Here is a 15759-nt window from a genome sequence, read left to right as displayed (position 1 = left end):
CAACTGATAGAAAACAGTACCTTTGCACTCTCCTGACTTTTCCAATCACATGAACATTCGATTGGAAGCTGTTTTGGACAACTTTTCTTTTCTCCCTGCCAAACAGCTGGCAGACCTCTGTGCATCCTCTAGAAGACGATGGGAGATGTTTTCTGTGCTGGCACAGTTTCTCCCTGCCAGATATAGTGGAAAAGCTTTTTGCTAAGATGTAGAAGAGAAGAGACGCTAAAGACGAAGGTACCATGCTGTTCGGAGCTAGGCGCCTCTCCCGGGCGTCTTTCGGAGAAGCCGCGCTAAGGAGAGCACTGTGAGCGGCACAATCGTCTTTGCGCGAAGAAGGCGCTTCTTCCCCTCCGGGAGCCGGCCAGAGCGGCAGCTTCGGAAAGGTGAAGAAGGAAGCTGTACAAGACTGGGATTGTGTGCGCAGCTTGCCAACGGATAGAAAACAGTACCTTTGCACTCTCCTGACTTTTCCAATCTCATGAATATTTGATTGGAAGCTGTTTTGGACAACTTTTCTTTTCTCCCTGCCAAACACCTGGCAGACCTCTGTGCATTCTCTAGAAGACGATGGGAGATGTTTTCTGTGCTGGCACAGTTTTTTCTAGCCAGACATAGTGGAAAAGCTTTCTGCTTCGATGTAGACCTCAAAAGACGCTAAAGACGAAGGTACCATGCTGTCCGGAGCTAAGTGCTGCTCCCGGGCGTCTTTCAGAAAAGCCGCGCTAAGGAGAGCACTGTGAGCGGCAAAATCGTCTTTGCGCGAAGAAGGCGCTTCTTCCCCTCCGGGAGCCGGCGAGAGCGGCAGCTTCGGAAAGGTGAAGAAGGAAGCTGTACAAGACTGGGATTGTGTGCGCAGCTTTCCAACTGATGGAAAACAGTACCTTTGCACTCTCCTGACTTTTCCAATCTCAGGAACATTCGATTGGAAGCTGTTTTGGACAAGCTTCTTTCCCTTCTTCCAAAACACTCGGCACTTTTCCGTGCAACGTCTAGAACACGATGGGAGATGTTTTCTTTGCTGGCACAGTTTTTTCTAGCCAGACATAGTGGAAAAGCTTTTTGCTAAGATGTAGACGGGAAGAGACGCTAAAGATAAAAGCACCATGCTTTCCGGAGCTAGGCGCCTCTCCCGGGTGTCTTTCGGGGAAGCCGCGCTAAGGAGAGCACTGTGAGCGGCACAATCGTCTTTGCGCGAAGAAGGCGCTTCTTCCCCTCCGGGAGCCGGCAAGAGCGGCAGCTTCGGAAAGGTGAAGAAGGAAGCTGTACAAGACTGGGATTGTGTGCGCAGCTTTCCAACTGATGGAAAACAGTACCTTTGCACTCTCCTGACTTTTCCAATCTCAGGAACATTCGATTGGAAGCTGTTTTGGACAAGCTTCTTTCCCTTCTTCCAAAACACTCGGCACTTTTCCGTGCAACGTCTAGAACACGATGGGAGATGTTTTCTGTGCTGGCACAGTTTTTTCTAGCCAGACATAGTGGAAAAGCTTTTTGCTAAGATGTAGACGGGAAGGGACGCTAAAGATAAAAGCACCATGCTTTCCGGAGCTAGGCGCCTCTCCCGGGCGTCTTTCGGAGAAGCCGCGCTAAGGAGAGCACTGTGAGCGGCACAATCGTCTTTGCGCGAAGAAGGCGCTTCTTCCCCTCCGGGAGCCGGCGAGAGCGGCAGCTTCGGAAAGGTGAAGAAGGAAGCTGTACAAGACTGGGATTGTGTGCGCAGCTTGCCAACTGATAGAAAACAGTACCTTTGCACTCTCCTGACTTTTCCAATCACATGAACATTCGATTGGAAGCTGTTTTGGACAACTTTTCTTTTCTCCCTGCCAAACACCTGGCAGACCTCTGTGCATCCTCTAGAAGACGATGGGAGATGTTTTCTGTGCTGGCACAGTTTCTCCCTGCCAGACATAGTGGAAAAGCTTTTTGCTAAGATGTAGAAGAGAAGAGACGCTAAAGACGAAGGTACCATGCTGTTCGGAGCTAGGCGCCTCTCCCGGGCGTCTTTCGGAGAAGCCGCGCTAAGGAGAGCACTGTGAGCGGCACAATCGTCTTTGCGCGAAGAAGGCGCTTCTTCCCCTCCGGGAGCCGGCGAGAGCGGCAGCTTCGGAAAGGTGAAGAAGGAAGCTGTACAAGACTGGGATTGTGTGCGCAGCTTGCCAACTGATAGAAAACAGTACCTTTGCACTCTCCTGCCTTTTCCAATCACATGAACATTCGATTGGAATATGTTTTGGACAACTTTTCTTTTCCCCCTGCAAAACACCTGGCAGATTCTGTGCATCCTCTAGAATACGATGGGAGATGTTTTCTGTGCTGGCACAGTTTCTCCCTGCCAGATATAGTGGAAAAGCTTTTTGCTAAGATGTGGAAAGAAGAGACGCTAAAGACGAAGGTACCATGCTGTTCGGAGCTAGGCGCCTCTCCCGGGCGTCTTTCGGAGAAGCCGCGCTAAGGAGAGCACTGTGAGCGGCACAATCGTCTTTGCGCGAAGAAGGCGCTTCTTCCCCTCCGGGAGCCGGCGAGAGCGGCAGCTTCGGAAAGGTGAAGAAGGAAGCTGTACAAGACTGGGATTGTGTGCGCAGCTTGCCAACGGATAGAAAACAGTACCTTTGCACTCTCCTGACTTTTCCAATCTCATGAACATTCGATTGGAAGCTGTTTTGGACAAGCTTCTTTCCCTTCTTCCAAAACACTCGGCATGATTCCGTGGAACGTCTAGAACACGATGGGAGATGTTTTCTTTGCTGGCACAGTTTCTTCGAGCCAGACATAGTGGAAAAGCTTTCTGCTTCGATGTACACCACAAAAGACGCTAAAGCCGAAGGTACCATGCTGTCCGAAACTAGGCACCTCTCCCGGGCGTCTTTCGGAGAAGCCGCGCTAAGGAGAGCACTGTGAGCGGCACAATCGTCTTTGCGCGAAGAAGGCGCTTCTTCCCCTCCGGGAGCCGGCGAGAGCGGCAGCTTCGGAAAGGTGAAGAAGGAAGCTGTACAAGACTGGGATTGTGTGCGCAGCTTGCCATCTGATAGAAAACAGTACCTTTGCACTCTCCTGACTTTTCCAATCTCATGAACATTCGATTGGAAGCTGTTGTGAACAAGTTTCTTTTCCTTCTTGCAAAACACTCGGCAGACATCTGTGTATCCTCTAGAACACGTTGGGAGATGTTTTCTGTGCTGGCACAGTTTCTCCCTGCCAGATATTGTGGAAAAGCTTTTTGCTAAATGTAGACCACAAATGACGTAAAGACGAAGGTACCATGCTCTCCGGAGCTAAGTGCTGCTCCCGGGCGTCTTTCGGAGAAGCCGCGCTAAGGAGAGCACTGTGAGAGGCACAATCGTCTTTGCGCGAAGAAGGCGCTTCTTCCCCTCCGGGAGCCGGCGAGAGCGGCAGCTTCGGAAAGGTGAAGAAGGAAGCTGTACAAGACTGGGATTGTGTGCGCAGCTTTCCAACTGATGGAAAACAGTACCTTTGCACTCTCCTGACTTTTCCAATCTCAGGAACATTCGATTGGAAGCTGTTTTGGACAAGCTTCTTTCCCTTCTTCCAAAACACTCGGCACTTTTCCGTGCAACGTCTAGAACACGATGGGAGATGTTTTCTGTGCTGGCACAGTTTTTTCTAGCCAGACATAGTGGAAAAGCTTTTTGCTAAGATGTAGAAGAGAAGAGACGCTAAAGACAGAGGTGCCATGCTGTTCGGAGCTAGGCGCCTCTCCCGGGCGTCTTTCGGAGAAGCCGCGCTAAGGAGAGCACTGTGAGCGGCACAATCGTCTTTGCGCGAAGAAGGCGCTTCTTCCCCTCCGGGAGCCGGCGAGAGCGGCAGCTTCGGAAAGGTGAAGAAGGAAGCTGTACAAGACTGGGATTGTGTGCGCAGCTTGCCAACTGATAGAAAACAGTACCTTTGCACTCTCCTGACTTTTCCAATCACATGAACATTCGATTGGAAGCTGTTTTGGACAACTTTTCTTTTCTCCCTGCCAAACAGCTGGCAGACCTCTGTGCATCCTCTAGAAGACGATGGGAGATGTTTTCTGTGCTGGCACAGTTTCTCCCTGCCAGATATAGTGGAAAAGCTTTTTGCTAAGATGTAGAAGAGAAGAGACGCTAAAGACGAAGGTACCATGCTGTTCGGAGCTAGGCGCCTCTCCCGGGCGTCTTTCGGAGAAGCCGCGCTAAGGAGAGCACTGTGAGCGGCACAATCGTCTTTGCGCGAAGAAGGCGCTTCTTCCCCTCCGGGAGCCGGCGAGAGCGGCAGCTTCGGAAAGGTGAAGAAGGAAGCTGTACAAGACTGGGATTGTGTGCGCAGCTTGCCAACGGATAGAAAACAGTACCTTTGCACTCTCCTGACTTTTCCAATCTCAGGAACATTCGATTGGAAGCTGTTTTGGACAAGCTTCTTTCCCTTCTTCCAAAACACTCGGCACTTTTCCGTGCAACGTCTAGAACACGATGGGAGATGTTTTCTGTGCTGGCACAGGTTTTTCTAGCCAGACATAGTGGAAAAGCTTTTTGCTAAGATGTAGACGGGAAGAGACGCTAAAGATAAAAGCACCATGCTTTCCGGAGCTAGGCGCCTCTCCCGGGTGTCTTTCGGGGAAGCCGCGCTAAGGAGAGCACTGTGAGCGGCACAATCGTCTTTGCGCGAAGAAGGCGCTTCTTCCCCTCCGGGAGCCGGCGAGAGCGGCAGCTTCGGAAAGGTGAAGAAGGAAGCTGTACAAGACTGGGATTGTGTGCGCAGCTTTCCAACTGATGGAAAACAGTACCTTTGCACTCTCCTGACTTTTCCAATCTCAGGAACATTCGATTGGAAGCTGTTTTGGACAAGCTTCTTTCCCTTCTTCCAAAACACTCGGCACTTTTCCGTGCAACGTCTAGAACACGATGGGAGATGTTTTCTGTGCTGGCACAGTTTTTTCTAGCCAGACATAGTGGAAAAGCTTTTTGCTAAGATGTAGACGGGAAGGGACGCTAAAGATAAAAGCACCATGCTTTCCGGAGCTAGGCGCCTCTCCCGGGCGTCTTTCGGAGAAGCCGCGCTAAGGAGAGCACTGTGAGCGGCACAATCGTCTTTGCGCGAAGAAGGCGCTTCTTCCCCTCCGGGAGCCGGCGAGAGCGGCAGCTTCGGAAAGGTGAAGAAGGAAGCTGTACAAGACTGGGATTGTGTGCGCAGCTTGCCAACTGATAGAAAACAGTACCTTTGCACTCTCCTGACTTTTCCAATCACATGAACATTCGATTGGAAGCTGTTTTGGACAACTTTTCTTTTCTCCCTGCCAAACACCTGGCAGACCTCTGTGCATCCTCTAGAAGACGATGGGAGATGTTTTCTGTGCTGGCACAGTTTCTCCCTGCCAGACATAGTGGAAAAGCTTTTTGCTAAGATGTAGAAGAGAAGAGACGCTAAAGACGAAGGTACCATGCTGTTCGGAGCTAGGCGCCTCTCCCGGGCGTCTTTCGGAGAAGCCGCGCTAAGGAGAGCACTGTGAGCGGCACAATCGTCTTTGCGCGAAGAAGGCGCTTCTTCCCCTCCGGGAGCCGGCGAGAGCGGCAGCTTCGGAAAGGTGAAGAAGGAAGCTGTACAAGACTGGGATTGTGTGCGCAGCTTGCCAACTGATAGAAAACAGTACCTTTGCACTCTCCTGCCTTTTCCAATCACATGAACATTCGATTGGAATATGTTTTGGACAACTTTTCTTTTCCCCCTGCAAAACACCTGGCAGATTCTGTGCATCCTCTAGAATACGATGGGAGATGTTTTCTGTGCTGGCACAGTTTCTCCCTGCCAGATATAGTGGAAAAGCTTTTTGCTAAGATGTGGAAAGAAGAGACGCTAAAGACGAAGGTACCATGCTGTTCGGAGCTAGGCGCCTCTCCCGGGCGTCTTTCGGAGAAGCCGCGCTAAGGAGAGCACTGTGAGCGGCACAATCGTCTTTGCGCGAAGAAGGCGCTTCTTCCCCTCCGGGAGCCGGCGAGAGCGGCAGCTTCGGAAAGGTGAAGAAGGAAGCTGTACAAGACTGGGATTGTGTGCGCAGCTTGCCAACGGATAGAAAACAGTACCTTTGCACTCTCCTGACTTTTCCAATCTCATGAACATTCGATTGGAAGCTGTTTTGGACAAGCTTCTTTCCCTTCTTCCAAAACACTCGGCATGATTCCGTGGAACGTCTAGAACACGATGGGAGATGTTTTCTTTGCTGGCACAGTTTCTTCGAGCCAGACATAGTGGAAAAGCTTTCTGCTTCGATGTACACCACAAAAGACGCTAAAGACGAAGGTACCATGCTGTCCGAAACTAGGCACCTCTCCCGGGCGTCTTTCGGAGAAGCCGCGCTAAGGAGAGCACTGTGAGCGGCACAATCGTCTTTGCGCGAAGAAGGCGCTTCTTCCCCTCCGGGAGCCGGCGAGAGCGGCAGCTTCGGAAAGGTGAAGAAGGAAGCTGTACAAGACTGGGATTGTGTGCGCAGCTTGCCATCTGATAGAAAACAGTACCTTTGCACTCTCCTGACTTTTCCAATCTCATGAACATTCGATTGGAAGCTGTTGTGAACAAGTTTCTTTTCCTTCTTGCAAAACACTCGGCAGACATCTGTGTATCCTCTAGAACACGTTGGGAGATGTTTTCTGTGCTGGCACAGTTTCTCCCTGCCAGATATTGTGGAAAAGCTTTTTGCTAAATGTAGACCACAAATGACGTAAAGACGAAGGTACCATGCTCTCCGGAGCTAAGTGCTGCTCCCGGGCGTCTTTCGGAGAAGCCGCGCTAAGGAGAGCACTGTGAGAGGCACAATCGTCTTTGCGCGAAGAAGGCGCTTCTTCCCCTCCGGGAGCCGGCGAGAGCGGCAGCTTCGGAAAGGTGAAGAAGGAAGCTGTACAAGACTGGGATTGTGTGCGCAGCTTTCCAACTGATGGAAAACAGTACCTTTGCACTCTCCTGACTTTTCCAATCTCAGGAACATTCGATTGGAAGGTGTTTTGGACAAGCTTCTTTCCCTTCTTCCAAAACACTCGGCACTTTTCCGTGCAACGTCTAGAACACGATGGGAGATGTTTTCTGTGCTGGCACAGTTTTTTCTAGCCAGACATAGTGGAAAAGCTTTTTGCTAAGATGTAGAAGAGAAGAGACGCTAAAGACAGAGGTGCCATGCTGTTCGGAGCTAGGCGCCTCTCCCGGGCGTCTTTCGGAGAAGCCGCGCTAAGGAGAGCACTGTGAGCGGCACAATCGTCTTTGCGCGAAGAAGGCGCTTCTTCCCCTCCGGGAGCCGGCGAGAGCGGCAGCTTCGGAAAGGTGAAGAAGGAAGCTGTACAAGACTGGGATTGTGTGCGCAGCTTGCCAACTGATAGAAAACAGTACCTTTGCACTCTCCTGACTTTTCCAATCACATGAACATTCGATTGGAAGCTGTTTTGGACAACTTTTATTTTCTCCCTGCCAAACAGCTGGCAGACCTCTGTGCATCCTCTAGAAGACGATGGGAGATGTTTTCTGTGCTGGCACAGTTTCTCCCTGCCAGATATAGTGGAAAAGCTTTTTGCTAAGATGTAGAAGAGAAGAGACGCTAAAGACGAAGGTACCATGCTGTTCGGAGCTAGGCGCCTCTCCCGGGCGTCTTTCGGAGAAGCCGCGCTAAGGAGAGCACTGTGAGCGGCACAATCGTCTTTGCGCGAAGAAGGCGCTTCTTCCCCTCCGGGAGCCGGCGAGAGCGGCAGCTTCGGAAAGGTGAAGAAGGAAGCTGTACAAGACTGGGATTGTGTGCGCAGCTTGCCAACGGATAGAAAACAGTACCTTTGCACTCTCCTGACTTTTCCAATCTCATGAATATTTGATTGGAAGCTGTTTTGGACAACTTTTCTTTTCTCCCTGCCAAACACCTGGCAGACCTCTGTGCATTCTCTAGAAGACGATGGGAGATGTTTTCTGTGCTGGCACAGTTTTTTCTAGCCAGACATAGTGGAAAAGCTTTCTGCTTCGATGTAGACCTCAAAAGACGCTAAAGACGAAGGTACCATGCTGTCCGGAGCTAAGTGCTGCTCCCGGGCGTCTTTCAGAAAAGCCGCGCTAAGGAGAGCACTGTGAGCGGCAAAATCGTCTTTGCGCGAAGAAGGCGCTTCTTCCCCTCCGGGAGCCGGCGAGAGCGGCAGCTTCGGAAAGGTGAAGAAGGAAGCTGTACAAGACTGGGATTGTGTGCGCAGCTTTCCAACTGATGGAAAACAGTACCTTTGCACTCTCCTGACTTTTCCAATCTCAGGAACATTCGATTGGAAGCTGTTTTGGACAAGCTTCTTTCCCTTCTTCCAAAACACTCGGCACTTTTCCGTGCAACGTCTAGAACACGATGGGAGATGTTTTCTGTGCTGGCACAGTTTTTTCTAGCCAGACATAGTGGAAAAGCTTTTTGCTAAGATGTAGACGGGAAGAGACGCTAAAGATAAAAGCACCATGCTTTCCGGAGCTAGGCGCCTCTCCCGGGTGTCTTTCGGGGAAGCCGCGCTAAGGAGAGCACTGTGAGCGGCACAATCGTCTTTGCGCGAAGAAGGCGCTTCTTCCCCTCCGGGAGCCGGCAAGAGCGGCAGCTTCGGAAAGGTGAAGAAGGAAGCTGTACAAGACTGGGATTGTGTGCGCAGCTTTCCAACTGATGGAAAACAGTACCTTTGCACTCTCCTGACTTTTCCAATCTCAGGAACATTCGATTGGAAGCTGTTTTGGACAAGCTTCTTTCCCTTCTTCCAAAACACTCGGCACTTTTCCGTGCAACGTCTAGAACACGATGGGAGATGTTTTCTGTGCTGGCACAGTTTTTTCTAGCCAGACATAGTGGAAAAGCTTTTTGCTAAGATGTAGACGGGAAGGGACGCTAAAGATAAAAGCACCATGCTTTCCGGAGCTAGGCGCCTCTCCCGGGCGTCTTTCGGAGAAGCCGCGCTAAGGAGAGCACTGTGAGCGGCACAATCGTCTTTGCGCGAAGAAGGCGCTTCTTCCCCTCCGGGAGCCGGCGAGAGCGGCAGCTTCGGAAAGGTGAAGAAGGAAGCTGTACAAGACTGGGATTGTGTGCGCAGCTTGCCAACTGATAGAAAACAGTACCTTTGCACTCTCCTGACTTTTCCAATCACATGAACATTCGATTGGAAGCTGTTTTGGACAACTTTTCTTTTCTCCCTGCCAAACACCTGGCAGACCTCTGTGCATCCTCTAGAAGACGATGGGAGATGTTTTCTGTGCTGGCACAGTTTCTCCCTGCCAGACATAGTGGAAAAGCTTTTTGCTAAGATGTAGAAGAGAAGAGACGCTAAAGACGAAGGTACCATGCTGTTCGGAGCTAGGCGCCTCTCCCGGGCGTCTTTCGGAGAAGCCGCGCTAAGGAGAGCACTGTGAGCGGCACAATCGTCTTTGCGCGAAGAAGGCGCTTCTTCCCCTCCGGGAGCCGGCGAGAGCGGCAGCTTCGGAAAGGTGAAGAAGGAAGCTGTACAAGACTGGGATTGTGTGCGCAGCTTGCCAACTGATAGAAAACAGTACCTTTGCACTCTCCTGCCTTTTCCAATCACATGAACATTCGATTGGAATATGTTTTGGACAACTTTTCTTTTCCCCCTGCAAAACACCTGGCAGATTCTGTGCATCCTCTAGAATACGATGGGAGATGTTTTCTGTGCTGGCACAGTTTCTCCCTGCCAGATATAGTGGAAAAGCTTTTTGCTAAGATGTGGAAAGAAGAGACGCTAAAGACGAAGGTACCATGCTGTTCGGAGCTAGGCGCCTCTCCCGGGAGTCTTTCGGAGAAGCCGCGCTAAGGAGAGCACTGTGAGCGGCACAATCGTCTTTGCGCGAAGAAGGCGCTTCTTCCCCTCCGGGAGCCGGCGAGAGCGGCAGCTTCGGAAAGGTGAAGAAGGAAGCTGTACAAGACTGGGATTGTGTGCGCAGCTTGCCAACGGATAGAAAACAGTACCTTTGCACTCTCCTGACTTTTCCAATCTCATGAACATTCGATTGGAAGCTGTTTTGGACAAGCTTCTTTCCCTTCTTCCAAAACACTCGGCATGATTCCGTGGAACGTCTAGAACACGATGGGAGATGTTTTCTTTGCTGGCACAGTTTCTTCGAGCCAGACATAGTGGAAAAGCTTTTTGCTAAGATGTAGACGAGAAGAGACACTAAAGATGAAGGTACCATGCTGTTCGGAGCTAGGCGCCTCTCCCGGGCGTCTTTCGGGGAAGCCGCGCTAAGGAGAGCACTGTGAGCGGCACAATCGTCTTTGCGCGAAGAAGGCGCTTCTTCCCCTCCGGGAGCTGGCGAGAGCGGCAGCTTCGGAAAGGTGAAGAAGGAAGCTGTACAACACTGGGATTGTGTGCGCAGCTTGCCATCTGATAGAAAACAGTACCTTTGCACTCTCCTGACTTTTCCAATCTCATGAATATTTGATTGGAAGCTGTTTTGGACAACTTTTCTTTTCTCCCTGCCAAACACCTGGCAGACCTCTGTGCATTCTCTAGAAGACGATGGGAGATGATTTCTGTGCTGGCACAGTTTTTTCTAGCCAGACATAGTGGAAAAGCTTTCTGCTTCGATGTAGACCTCAAAAGACGCTAAAGACGAAGGTACCATGCTGTCCGGAGCTAAGTGCTGCTCCCGGGCGTCTTTCAGAAAAGCCGCGCTAAGGAGAGCACTGTGAGCGGCACAATCGTCTTTGCGCGAAGAAGGCGCTTCTTCCCCTCCGGGAGCCGGCGAGAGCGGCAGCTTCGGAAAGGTGAAGAAGGAAGCTGTACAAGACTGGGATTGTGTGCGCAGCTTTCCAACTGATGGAAAACAGTACCTTTGCACTCTCCTGACTTTTCCAATCTCATGAACATTCGATTGGAAGCTGTTTTGGACAAGCTTCTTTCCCTTCTTCCAAAACACTCGGCACTTTTCCGTGCAACGTCTAGAACACGATGGGAGATGTTTTCTTTGCTGGCACAGTTTTTTCTAGCCAGACATAGTGGAAAAGCTTTTTGCTAAGATGTAGACGGGAAGAGACGCTAAAGATAAAAGCACCATGCTTTCCGGAGCTAGGCGCCTCTCCCGGGCGTCTTTCGGGGAAGCCGCGCTAAGGAGAGCACTGTGAGCGGCACAATCGTCTTTGCGCGAAGAAGGCGCTTCTTCCCCTCCGGGAGCCGGCGAGAGCGGCAGCTTCGGAAAGGTGAAGAAGGAAGCTGTACAAGACTGGGATTGTGTGCGCAGCTTGCCAACTGATAGAAAACAGTACCTTTGCACTCTCCTGACTTTTCCAATCACATGAATATTTGATTGGAAGCTGTTTTGGACAACTTTTCTTTTCTCCCTGCCAAACACCTGGCAGACCTCTGTGCATCCTCTAGAAGACGATGGGAGGTGTTTTCTGTGCTGGCACAGTTTCTCCCTGCCAGATATATGGGAAAAGCTTTTTGCTAAGATGTAGAAGAGAAGAGACGCTAAAGACGAAGGTACCATGCTGTTCGGAGCTAGGCGCCTCTCCCGGGCGTCTTTCGGAGAAGCCGCGCTAAGGAGAGCACTGTGAGCGGCACAATCGTCTTTGCGCGAAGAAGGCGCTTCTTCCCCTCCGGGAGCCGGCGAGAGCGGCAGCTTCGGAAAGGTGAAGAAGGAAGCTGTACAAGACTGGGATTGTGTGCGCAGCTTGCCAACTGATAGAAAACAGTACCTTTGCACTCTCCTGCCTTTTCCAATCACATGAACATTCGATTGGAACATGTTTTGGACAACTTTTCTTTTCTCCCTGCCAAACACCTGGCAGATTCTGTGCATCCTCTAGAATACGATGGGAGATGTTTTCTGTGCTGGCACAGTTTCTCCCTGCCAGATATAGTGGAAAAGCTTTTTGCTAAGATGTAGAAGAAAAGAGACGCTAAAGACGAAGGTACCATGCTGTTCGGAGCTAGGCGCCTCTCCCGGGCGTCTTTCGGAGAAGCCGCGCTAAGGAGAGCACTGTGAGCGGCACAATCGTCTTTGCGCGAAGAAGGCGCTTCTTCCCCTCCGGGAGCCGGCGAGAGCGGCAGCTTCGGAAAGGTGAAGAAGGAAGCTGTACAAGACTGGGATTGTGTGCGCAGCTTGCCATCTGATAGAAAACAGTACCTTTGCACTCTCCTGACTTTTCCAATCTCATGAACATTCGATTGGAAGCTGTTTTGGACAAGCTTCTTTCCCTTCTTCCAAAACACTCGGCATGTTTCCGTGGAACGTCTAGAACACGATGGGAGATGTTTTCTTTGCTGGCACAGTTTTTTCTAGCCAGACATAGTGGAAAAGCTTTTTGCTAAGATGTAGACGAGAAGAGACACTAAAGATGAAGGTACCATGCTGTTCGGAGCTAGGCGCCTCTCCCGGGCGTCTTTCGGGGAAGCCGCGCTAAGGAGAGCACTGTGAGCGGCACAATCGTCTTTGCGCGAAGAAGGCGCTTCTTCCCCTCCGGGAGCCGGCGAGAGCGGCAGCTTCGGAAAGGTGAAGAAGGAAGCTGTACAACACTGGGATTGTGTGCGCAGCTTGCCATCTGATAGAAAACAGTACCTTTGCACTCTCCTGACTTTTCCAATCTCATGAGTATTTGATTGGAAGCTGTTTTGGACAACTTTTCTTTTCTCCCTGCCAAACACCTGGCAGACCTCTGTGCATTCTCTAGAAGACGATGGGAGATGTTTTCTGTGCTGGCACAGTTTTTTCTAGCCAGACATAGTGGAAAAGCTTTCTGCTTCGATGTAGACCTCAAAAGACGCTAAAGACGAAAGTACCATGCTGTCCGGAGCTAAGTGCTGCTCCCGGGCGTCTTTCAGAAAAGCCGCGCTAAGGAGAGCACTGTGAGCGGCACAATCGTCTTTGCGCGAAGAAGGCGCTTCTTCCCCTCCGGGAGCCGGCGAGAGCGGCAGCTTCGGAAAGGTGAAGAAGGAAGCTGTACAAGACTGGGATTGTGTGCGCATCTTGCCAACTGATGGAAAACAGTACCTTTGCACTCTCCTGACTTTTCCAATCTCATGAACATTCGATTGGAAGCTGTTTTGGACAAGCTTCTTTCCCTTCTTCCAAAACACTCGGCACTTTTCCGTGCAACGTCTAGAACACGATAGGAGATGTTTTCTGTGCTGGCACAGTTTTTTCTAGCCAGACATAGTGGAAAAGCTTTTTGCTAAGATGTAGACGGGAAGAGACGCTAAAGATAAAAGCACCATGCTTTCCGGAGCTAGGCGCCTCTCCCGGGCGTCTTTCGGGGAAGCCGCGCTAAGGAGAGCACTGTGAGCGGCACAATCGTCTTTGCGCGAAGAAGGCGCTTCTTCCCCTCCGGGAGCCGGCGAGAGCGGCAGCTTCGGAAAGGTGAAGAAGGAAGCTGTACAAGACTGGGATTGTGTGCGCAGCTTGCCAACTGATAGAAAACAGTACCTTTGCACTCTCCTGACTTTTCCAATCACATGAATATTTGATTGGAAGCTGTTTTGGACAACTTTTCTTTTCTCCCTGCCAAACACCTGGCAGACCTCTGTGCATCCTCTAGAAGATGATGGGAGGTGTTTTCTGTGCTGGCACAGTTTCTCCCTGCCAGATATATTGGAAAAGCTTTTTGCTAAGATGTAGACGTGAAGAGACGCTAAAGATTAAAGCACCATGCTTTCCGGAGTTAGGCGCCTCTCCCGGGGGTCTTTCGGAGAAGCCGCGCTAAGGAGAGCACTGTGAGCGGCACAATCGTCTTTGCGCGAAGAAGGCGCTTCTTCCCCTCCGGGAGCTGGCGAGAGCGGCAGCTTCGGAAAGGTGAAGAAGGAAGCTGTACAAGACTGGGATTGTGTGCGCAGCTTGCCAACTGATAGAAAACAGTACCTTTGCACTCTCCTGCCTTTTCCAATCACATGAACATTCGATTGGAACATGTTTTGGACAACTTTTCTTTTCTCCCTGCCAAAGACCTGGCAGATTCTGTGCATCCTCTAGAATACGATGGGAGATGTTTTCTGTGCTGGCACAGTTTCTCCCTGCCAGATATAGTGGAAAAGCTTTTTGCTAAGATGTAGAAGAGAAGAGACGCTAAAGACGAAGGTACCATGCTGTTCGGAGCTAGGCGCCTCTCCCGGGCGTCTTTCGGAGAAGCCGCGCTAAGGAGAGCACTGTGAGCGGCACAATCGTCTTTGCGCGAAGAAGGCGCTTCTTCCCCTCCGGGAGCCGGCGAGAGCGGCAGCTTCGGAAAGGTGAAGAAGGAAGCTGTACAAGACTGGGATTGTGTGCGCAGCTTGCCAACGGATAGAAAACAGTACCTTTGCACTCTCCTGACTTTTCCAATCTCATGAACATTCGATTGGAAGCTGTTGTGAACAAGTTTCTTTCTCATCTTCCAAAACACTCGGCACTTTTCCGTGCAAAGTCAAGAACATGATGGGAGATGTTTTTATTGCTGGAACAATTTTTTCCAGCCAGATATAGTGGAAAAGCTTTTTTGCTAAGACGTGGAAGAGAAGAGACGCTAAAGATGAAGGTACCATGCTGTTCGGAGCTAGGCGCCTCTCCCGGGCGTCTTTCGGGGAAGCCGCGCTAAGGAGAGCACTGTGAGCGGCACAATCGTCTTTGCGCGAAGAAGGCGCTTCTTCCCCTCCGGGAGCCGGCGAGAGCGGCAGCTTCGGAAAGGTGAAGAAGGAAGCTGTACAACACTGGGATTGTGTGCGCAGCTTGCCATCTGATAGAAAACAGTACCTTTGCACTCTCCTGACTTTTCCAATCTCATGAATATTTGATTGGAAGCTGTTTTGGACAACTTTTCTTTTCTCCCTGCCAAACACCTGGCAGACCTCTGTGCATTCTCTAGAAGACGATGGGAGATGTTTTCTGTGCTGGCACAGTTTTTTCTAGCCAGACATAGTGGAAAAGATTTCTGCTTCGATGTAGACCTCAAAAGACGCTAAAGACGAAGGTACCATGCTGTCCGGAGCTAAGTGCTGCTCCCGGGCGTCTTTCAGAAAAGCCGCGCTAAGGAGAGCACTGTGAGCGGCACAATCGTCTTTGCGCGAAGAAGGCGCTTCTTCCCCTCCGGGAGCCGGCGAGAGCGGCAGCTTCGGAAAGGTGAAGAAGGAAGCTGTACAAGACTGGGATTGTGTGCGCAGCTTTCCAACTGATGGAAAACAGTACCTTTGCACTCTCCTGACTTTTCCAATCTCAGGAACATTCGATTGGAAGCTGTTTTGGACAAGCTTCTTTCCCTTCTTCCAAAACACTCGGCACTTTTCCGTGCAACGTCTAGAACACGATGGGAGATGTTTTCTGTGCTGGCACAGTTTTTTCTAGCCAGACATATTGGAAAAGCTTTTTGCTAAGATGTAGACGGGAAGAGACGCTAAAGATAAAAGCACCATGCTTTCCGGAGCTAGGCGCCTCTCCCGGGCGTCTTTCAGAGAAGCCGTGCTAAGGAGAGCACTGTGAGCGGCACAATCGTCTTTGCGCGAAGAAGGCGCTTCTTCCCCTCCGGGAGCCGGCGAGAGCGGCAGCTTCAGAAAGGTGAAGAAGGAAGCTGTACAAGACTGGGATTGTGTGCGCAGCTTGCCAACTGATAGAAAACAGTACCTTTGCACTCTCCTGACTTTTCCAATCACATGAACATTCGATTGGAAGCTGTTTTGGACAAGCTTCTTTCCCTTCTTCCAAAACACTCGGCAGAACTCCGTGTATCCTCTAGAACACTTTGGGAGATGTTTTCTGTGCTGGCACAGTTTCTCCCTGCCAGACATAGTGGAAAAGCTTTTTGCTAAGATGTAGACCACA

This window comes from Melospiza melodia, chromosome 17, assembly GCF_035770615.1.
Source record: "Melospiza melodia melodia isolate bMelMel2 chromosome 17, bMelMel2.pri, whole genome shotgun sequence".
Classification (NCBI taxonomy): Eukaryota; Metazoa; Chordata; class Aves; order Passeriformes; family Passerellidae; genus Melospiza; species Melospiza melodia.
Note: the sequence above shows the minus strand (reverse complement) of the source record.